General features: G+C 43.7%; 1 long non-coding RNA gene across 1 annotated transcript; it reads right to left on the bottom strand.

Moving 5' to 3' along the window:
- Positions 1-2597: 2597 nt before the first annotated feature.
- Positions 2598-6975, bottom strand: LOC136614234 (uncharacterized). The gene is made up of 3 exons (XR_010790949.1): positions 6890-6975; positions 4277-4408; positions 2598-2779 (listed from the first exon to the last, which is right to left on the bottom strand). It is a non-coding gene; the product is annotated as an uncharacterized lncRNA (long non-coding RNA).
- Positions 6976-9737: the final 2762 nt, after the last annotated feature.

Genomic DNA, 9737 nt, shown 5'->3' with positions numbered 1-9737 from the left:
TCATTGTCCATAACATATTTCTGCATGCATGATGTTCTCAGTGGGGTTTTCCTCTGTGAGGTGAGCAGAGTTCATGTGGTAATAATCACTTCTTCAGTGTGGTCTGAAGGAGTGGACTGCTCTTGGTGTGTACAATGACATGTTCTGTGTGGTGTTCCCTCTGTGTTGCAGTCACTTGGTGTGAACAAGGTCGTGTTCTGTGTATGTCTGTAGGTGTTGACTACACTTGGTGTGAATTGTCCTGCTCAGTGTGTGTTTTGTTGTATCTCCCCTGCCTGGTGTTCCTGTCTGTTACCATCTTGGATGAGCTGAGCCCCTAGGTTCCAATGTGGAGCCATCCCTAAAATAAAAAAATAAATAAATCTTGGTATTTGTATAGCGGCAACTTATTTCACAGCGCTTTCGGGTGATTATTACTTATTACTCCCCACCAAGCTGGATTCTCATTTTACCGACCTTGGAAGGATGGAAGGCTGAGTCAACCTTGAGCCGGCTACCTGAATCATGCGGGGATTGAACTTCAGGTCGTAGGCGAGAGCTTACACTCTGCACCACATGAGGCTCTTATTGAGACAATCTCCCCGATTAAGACAATCGCCCCATTTTCAGGCAAGGTTCCCTAGGGACTCACAAGACACCGAAGACCCATGATGTGGGCTTGTGAGGTTACATATTCTGGCCAAAATACAAACCAATATCTCGTACTTATTAGCAATTCCAGCTGCCTATGTGGGTTTGTACTATAGGTAAATGTTTTGGTGTCTGTTGTTGTTTGTATGCATGTTTGATTTTTGTATGTTATTGGTGTTAGAGTGCATATTCTTTCCCTCCTGTTTTATTTGGGTTATGTTCATCTAGGTCATTGTTCCCATGGCTTGCACAGATATAACAATCAGAGGTAGACACCTGAACAAAAGGTGCCTATACCTGTATAGCAGTGTTTCGTAACTCTAGTCCTCAGGACCCCCAAACAGGTCATGTTTTCACGGTATCCTATAGGAAGAACACATGTGGCAATGTCTGAGGAACTGATAATTAGATCACCTGTACAATACTGAGGAAATCCTGAAAACATGACCTGTTTGGGGGTCCTGAGGACTGGAGTTGAGAAACACTGCTGTATAGTGTCCATCTTCATAAATAGTGTGAGGGAGGAAGGCTTTTAGCAGAGAAGACCCATATTGAGGAGTGATGCTCTATATTCCACAGGATGGATTTGAGAAAGCCTAAGGTAAGACTTTAGCTAAAGACCCTTTGACAAAGTGGTTCATAATGGCTATTCAGAGACTGAAGACAGCTAAATCAACCCTTTCCCAAAATTAAAAGCTATGTGAGCACTCCTAACCTTTATAGGAAACGGACTTGCTATTCCTATCAGGAAAGGTGGAGATCCTGGTGTCACTTACATCAGCCAAACGGATCAGTGCTCTATGGGCCTTGACTGTCAAAGAGCCTTATTTATCCTTCCATGAGGATAAAGTGATATTAATGACTCTGTTTTTTTTTCAGGCCCAATTGGTTATTTTTTCTCAATATGAATCAGGTAATTGTCCTGCCGGCCTTCTGTGCTGAACCTACCTGGGAGGAGGAAAGGTGCTCGTAGACACCAGATGTGGGGCACTGTCTGAGAATAGACCCATCCCAGCTGAGAGTTTGGACCGATCAGTTGTCTGTGCTCACACAGATCCCAAAGAAAGGGAGAAATCCCCCCAGCCCACCATATCTAGGTGACCGAGAGACCCTGTTATCACTTCATATAAAAGTGAAGGTCTCCGTCCAGAAGATGTCAGACTCGCTATACCAGAGTCACAGCAACATCAAGGGCAGAAGGTGCGGTATCTGGCTGAGAGCATCAGCACATGGAGCACACAACATACCTTCTATGTAAGAAGAACCTCTCTATGGAGAAGACTTTTCCTCCTGTCCTTCAGTTTTTATTTCTGGTCCTTGCCACCCCTAATAAATCCTTCTCCCCCCGTATGTATATGGCTGCTGTGTGAGGATACCCAAGGAAGCCAGAAGTTATTATGCTATACTTCTTTCCTGGTGATCTAACAGCAGCACATATCTACCCAACCAATAAAGTATTTTTCTCTACATCTCTTTGTAGTCTTTAAAAACAGACAAGGGGGAGGAGCTAAAGTCCTTCTTCTTATAGGGTTTGTACAAAATTTGAATTAACTCTCCAAAGCATGTGGTTGGGGAATAAATCCCCATGTCTATATGTGCTGCTGTCAGGGCTACAGAAAGAAGAACAGCATAACAAATCCTACCCGTCTGCAGAGTCACATTGACTGTAACAGGTCAGTGTAATGTAAGTATGAAGTCAGTTGTAAACACGCAGAGCACACGGATGTGAGAACTAGTCCGTCTGGATAAGCCCTTTATAGATTCCTCTATGAGCTCCACACATCAGCAGTCCTCCTATTACTCCTGTTCTAGACTCCTGACTGCTACATTGTAACAAACTGCTGCTGTGTGAGCCAGACAAGAGGACGGCTTCTCAGCCTCTGAATGTCAATGTTTTCATTAACTGACAGCAAGCAGAGATTTTGAAATCAGTGAAGAAAGACAAAACATATCAGGAAGTTGTAAAAGCTTTATTTCCATAAGATTCACAACTTCTTGCAGATCCGTGTAGATACAGGCGGATACTTTCTCATCTTAGACTTAGTTATTTGCTGTTTGGCTACTTGCAGAAGTAACGGGTATTCCGATCCAACTGACATGTAAGTCCTCTCGCACACGGGCAGTAATCCGGGTAGAGCCCATTCATAATCTGAAGAAAGAGATGATAGGGTTAATAAAGACCCTTGTGATTCCTAACCACATCTGCATGACTTTAGTCCATGTAGACGGACTGATGTCGCTGTGGGGCGTCTTACATCAGAGTTTGTGTTTTTAACGCACAAATGTCATCTGATTGCAATCAGTGTTTTTTATGGGGGAGAAAAAAACGGAAGGCGGTCAAGATGATGTCATTTAAACCTCCCATTAAATTCAATGGGTGCGTAAATAAAACAGAAGTTACTCCCTCGCCGTACAGGGGCGTTTATTTTAAATACATTCATTGATTTTAATGTGCGATTCTGGTCCGAGAATCAAAAAATAAAGACTTGATAAAGACTGCTAAAGTCGGAGCGTCGCCTGCTGTATGGAGCAATAACACTTTATATTCCTTTGCTCCACCATTGATGCTGCCATTTGCTTCTCCACTGGATGTACTACGCTGGGGACTAAGGATCCGAGGTCCCTTAAGTGGCTGTTGCACACATCTCTTCCGTGGCCTCTTTTTTGTGCATACGGAGGGGTGCTGGGGGACTTTCTTTTTGTTACATAGAATCAAAAAATAAGACATTCAACCTGTTAAAATTAATATAAAAAACCGCACATAAATAAACTCATCGCCTTTAAGGACTCCCGCGGGCGCACGCAGTATTAGTCCATGAAGAGCGCACCGTTGTTTCCTCCCGTGTATGTTGGATGTTTTTGCGCGTTTCTCTGCTTGCATATTGCGTCTGTATTCACTGTGGTTTCCAGATGCGCAAAAAAACAAAACGCAAGAAAGATGAACTGATGTCATTTTTTCTGCACTTCCTTGCAACAAGTTTAAAAAACGCTCTTTCCTGGTGATTTTGGTCTGTAAATCGGGGTGACAGCAGGACATCCGCATCACATATCTACATCTGACTCCACCCATGCAGATCAGCCGTGTTGTGCGGACAGGGGATACGGCGGTGTGAATGGGCCCTGATTGCTCCAAGTTTTGTCCAAATTCTGTCAGTTTCACACTTGAGCATTAACCTCCTCCGTGTGAATAATATCGCGGCTCCTCAGCGCAGGTTTTGGCCGCGCAGCTTGTAGAGACGGAACACGAGGTTGTAGGGGGCGACAAAGATTGTGGTAATTTATAGTAGAGGCTCCTGTCACCTCACTGCTGTGGGTACAAGTACCGGGTGTGTAGGTATTCATACACTGCCAGGAGGAGTAACAGAGGAACCACTGAATGTAGAGCTCGGAGATAAGAGGCTGCAGGAGGCTTATTTTGTGGGCGATGCAAATATTTAGTAAAACCGACAATGAAGGGAAATAACCGTATTTGTGCTATTAGGAGTGGAGGCTGAAGAATCGTCACATGAGAACAGGACATGTAATCTGTGGTGCCTGCACATCACACAACACACGGATGGGGCGCCCATGTGATCGGAGCGGCACCCGGGAATTCTGGGCACAACGAAGGGAGAAGCAGATACATCAGCCGCTTACAGATACTCACCAGAGGGTTACAGGTTGCATTTTCTGCTGCTCTTGGTGCACATTTATTTGTAGGAACACGGAACTCTGTGGATGTCCTACGACAACACCCACTGTCACATTCTGCACTTAGAGAACAGAAATCTCCATTGTCCTAAATATAAAAGAGAGACATAAATGTGATGTGATTGGAATTCTCTTTGTCTCGTTGTTCTCCTTCCTGAGATCGGCCACAATTATTACTTCACACCAGGAAGGAGAGGCTGTTAGGGACAGTTCAGGCGGTTGTTCCCCATCTGTGCTGTCCGTGTATTTCACGGCACACGGACCCATATATGACAATCAGGCTCTTCACATGAGTGTTATTTCATGTGGATCCTGTCCTGTTCCGGTCCGTGTCATGGATGAGCAGGATATGTAATGTCCGCTACCCGCCGCTCTGACATCACATGGACGTACATCCGCGTGCGGTCCGCTGCGAGTTGGGCCCTAGATTGTCACACACAACTCACAAACATCCTACCAATATATGTAGCAAGGTCTGCAGCACACCAAAAGCCTAAATGCCAAATAGGCTGAGGCAATAATAAAAGTATGCAAAAGCCAGCAAGAGGACAGAACCCCGAACCTCTGTAGGGGTCATCCAATGCGGTGATCAGCGAGTGGCAGCATGAATGGTGCAAATATTAAAACTATCTTTATTCCTCCACTAAAATTGTGCCGATTCGACGGCCTTGGTCTTTGCCGAGCTCCATGTATGCCGCCACTCGCTGATTACTACATGGGATACCTCACAAGCATCCGTCTGAGCGCACACTTAGACCTCTATCATTTAGTGTTATGGCACTTCTTTCCCTATAGAGGTTCTGTTGGGAACAACGCCTCCGTAAACAGGAATAAGGCGCGATCACGCGGGCTTTGTGGCGATTTTTTAATAGCGCAAAAGTCAATAGTACCTTTTAATGTTAAAAACACATTGCATAAAAATAACAGTTTTGTGCTTTGCGATGCAATAAAAAGGAGGCTCCATAGGGAAACACGGGAGATTGAAAAAAACAAGAAATATATTTTTTTAATGCAACATCGCAGAGTGAAAACCTTACCGATATGAGGGAAACCATTGAGAATCATTGATTTCATAATTCTGCTATTTTACTCCCTCCGCGTTGGACTGAAATCGTGCGATTTTACCGCCCATGAGAAACCCCACTAAGAGCTGTATAAGAACGGTACCTGGATTATTTTGTCAGTGCTTATAGCTCTACTGTTACTAGATGGGGGTCTCTAATACAGGGGCATTCGGTGTATAGTTATAACATAATGGGATTGGAGGAGAGATGCCTGTATATGGGGGTCATGGAGTAATGCTTCCCTCCAGCTGCTCCTCCGCCATTGTAAAACATAAGAGAAATACTCGGGGGCCGGACTCCGATGAGAGATGGCGGTGCTACATGGGTGGATGGTCCTAAGGAGCGCAGAGAGTATGGCGCCATATGGTACTGTGTGTAGAAGTAAAGGAAATCTTTACTAACAGTGCATTTCATGTTGTCTTGACAGCTCTATATGGGGGTGATTTAGTCCCCATATGGTGATATTAGAAGCTATATGGGGGTTATTTAGTCCCCATATGGTGATATTAGAAGCTATATGGGGGGGTTATTTAGTCCCCATATGGTGATATTAGAAGCTGTATGGGGGTTATTTAGTCCCCATATGGTGATATTAGAAGCTGTATGGGGGTTATTTAGTCCCCATATGGTGATATTAGAAGCTATATGGGGGTTATTTAGTCCCCATATGGTGATATTAGAAGCTATATGGGGGGTTATTTAGTCCCCATATGGTGATATTAGAAGCTATATGGGGGTTATTTAGTCCCCATATGGTGATATTAGAAGCTATATGGGGGGTTATTTAGTCCCCATATGGTGATATTAAAAGCTATATGGGGGTTATTTATTAGTAAAGCGGGTGAGCATGAAGCGAGAATGTCTGAAGAAAATTAAGACATAGTAGAAATAACAGAAACATGGCCTGATGATAAGTACGATTGGGCGGTGAATTTACAGGGTTACAATCTCTTCAGAAGTGACCATGGGAACCAGAAAGGGTGAGAGGTATGTCTGTATGTTAAATCCTACTTAATGCCGAGGCTACAAGAAGATATCGGTGTAGAAGATGATCTACTCCTGATCCCTGTTATGTAGGGCCTCCCCATTGGGCCCCCGATCCGGCCCTGTACTTACTTACTTTCACCATCGCTCAGCAGTGAACACTTATTTTATTTGCTTTTTGTGTTTTGAATTACTAAACAAAACTTTTACATCCATGTGTCATGTATGATAGAGCCAGTCTGTGTCCCAGATGCCAAGTTAGAGCGTTAGCCACAGCTAGAACATAGGCCATGAAGTGTTCCCCTGGCATTGTTCTGGGGCAAAGCACCACCCTGTGCCTTTCTTGACAGAAGAAGCTCAAGTTTTTCATTTTTTCATTTTGTTGTTTTAAGCATTAAGCTGTGAAATCCATATAGGAAATATATGGTGTAAAATGTAACAATTCAAAGCCCGTGTGAATGAGACCTTATACTAAATATGTGGAGGGGAAACCGGGACAGCAGCTGGTGACAGGTACTCACCGGGCCGAGACATTCCTGAGGGTGGCGTTTTGGTCCACATTCATCAACTGCCCCGCGAGAGGTACTCCTGAAGCAACACCCGCTATTACACTCATCACTAGAATAACATGAATCTCCATGGTTCTAAAAATACAACAGATTTCCCTCCTGTCTACCATCAAGACAGGAGTTGCTGTTCTCACTCTTCTCTTCCTACTTTTTGCTCCGTCTCTAACCGGATTAGGGTTCATTTTTTTGTATGTGAGCAGCTTTCTCCACACATCGTGGAGTTGCTGATCTCCTGTGGACATTGTTTCCAGTCTTTCATTTTTATCCCTAAAACCCCCCCCTTCTTAGGGGTTTAATCAATTTTTGGGGTTGTTTGGGACACTTTATCCTCTATTGGTGTCCCCTTCTTTCCGGTTAGGTCTATCTAGAGGAGCAAATTCCTCTTTTTCTATCTAGGAGGACTTATTTATTTAGGGAAGCTCAGGATTCAATATTTATTGCCTACTAACAGCATTACTTTTAGTCTAGGGCACCGTTATTGGTCAGTCAAATCGTGTAATAGAGAAACGTTACAACTATTAAGGACAATTCTTTTTCGTGTCTTATGACACCATTATGCATTACGGTCCCTGATGAGTCTGTGTATGACAGAAACGCGTCGAACCAGTATAAACGAACCAGTATGAATCAATTTTTGTAATAATAATTCTTTCAGAAGGGTTTTCTGAAACTTGTCCTGTATGGTTACTGAAGCCATATTCTGCATTAGAACGCATCAGTATTTTTATGGTGGTTCTCTGGTTATTTCTAGCAGAATCTGACTCTTTTTTTGACTAGTAACCTGTGGCCGATTATCCATCAGCCACTTGTGTACTCTTCCTCGGGAGGCATCAGCAGAGGCTTTGTGGTTTATCCACTCACAACTAAGCTATATACAGTTCCTGTTTCCATCATGGACAAAAATCTATCATAAACTTCTGCTGGTGTCCTTCTGTTTCAACATTTTTTACCCGGTGCTATTACCCAGATAGGGCAGTTACCTGGTCAGAACCAGACCTTTTCTCTTATCTAAGAGGTTTTGTGTACTAAGCAGACATAGACCTTATGGCCTTTTTGTCATTTTCACCTCTAATGAATCCTGGTCCTTTTTGATGAGACACAATAGACACCCGATTGCACGTCGCCATTGGAGGTGTTCTGTAAACCACTTACCTTGACGGAACGATCACCCTCCTTGTATCTTTTCGCAAAGGACGCATCCTAATATGGTCCTCTAATCTGTGTTGGGTGGCATCCATCCCCAATGGTGACTGAATAAGAGTGCATAATAGTGTCTCATTCTGCAGGTTACCCCTGCACTCTAATAAGAGGTGTCAATTATATACATTTTCTTTGGTTTCTCTCCAGGGTTTAAATTCTTGCTCTGTGTGTTAGTTCTAGTTTGTTTGTTTTTTGTGAGGCCCAATTATTTTATATTTATTTGTTAATAAAAGTTATATTTTAAGGGATATACCCAGTGAATATTTTGAAAAAGCCTTTCTTCTATATCCCTCTGCCTCTGTGAATTATATTTCAACATTTAAAGGGTTAACAGCTCCGATCAGTGGCGTGGCTTATCAGAGCATTTTCGGGAGGGTGTTGGCTGTAAAAAACGGCTGACACTCACATTGTATGGAGCGTGATAGGCCCGCAATTTCCCTTCATCCATACCCCGAACCTGCAGTATGTAACCATACGTCCTGTAGCTTTAAGGGCTTAAAGAGCAGATAATAACCTAGAGTAAAAAAGCCACCCTTGCCTCCTTAGTCTCCCTGATCCAGCATAGATGCCCCGGTGGTCTGTGCATATAGTCGGCCAGCGAGAATTCCATGCAGGAAAAAGTGTCATCCACGCTTGCTTGCAGAATAAAATATATAATCTTCCTTCATTTAGACATATTTAAAATTGCCAGATATACACATCTCTAAACCAGACGCGTATCGGCTGCACAGAGCCTTCGTCAGTGGTATGATCTGAATAGAGTGTGGGACCAGCTAAATAGGTGGAACAGAACAAATAATTACAATGACTGTCAGCTGTACAGGTTATAGGGCAAAAGGGAATAACAGCACGTGCTACAGCTAGTCGCCGACTGGAGGAGTCACCTGCTGTTCTTAGTGACATCTTTTTTAAACTACTGGGCAACAACTTTACCAGGCAGCACCGAAGCTAGAAGTTAGAACACTCGTAGGCTATGGAGCGCTCCCTTGACTCTGTGTTCTTACTTGGTTGCACACAAAACCTTCAGCAAGAAGCCATCGGGAGGTAAGAAAATGACTCCAGAGTGAGCTGAAAAAGCACAAGCAGCAACACCTCAGTAAGATTGTATGTGTATACCATATATGGGGTGGCGCCATTTAGCTGTTCGCTTCAGGTTGCAGGAGGGGCAGGTGCACCCCTCTGCACATCCGCTCACAGATTACCCCCCATTCCATGGAGCTTACCCTCGTACAGATCTTCTGATGCAGATTCCATGCAGGTATTTATTCCACAACGCGGATTATAAATCGTTGTGTAGAAACCCGCGTCACATGAACTACGTCACCGATCCCAAGGACTTCTATGGGATGTAAAAGTGACTTGGATTCCAATGTGGATTTTGGTACTGAATCCACACAAACCTTCAGTGTGTTCAAGGTCTTACATTCAGTGCCGGATCCGTCATTATAACTTGTAGCATGTTCATTGTCTTGGATTATATAGCCAGCAGGTGGCGCTCTGTCATCAATATTACTCAGTTATACCTTCAGCCGGTTCATGTATCACATATAATCCCTGTACAGTCCGGTATCCGCCTCTTATATGTATATATCACTGAGTA

This window comes from Eleutherodactylus coqui, chromosome 1, assembly GCF_035609145.1.
Source record: "Eleutherodactylus coqui strain aEleCoq1 chromosome 1, aEleCoq1.hap1, whole genome shotgun sequence".
Lineage (NCBI taxonomy): Eukaryota > Metazoa > Chordata > Amphibia > Anura > Eleutherodactylidae > Eleutherodactylus > Eleutherodactylus coqui.
Note: the sequence above shows the minus strand (reverse complement) of the source record. Positions and strands in the feature narration are given on the sequence as shown.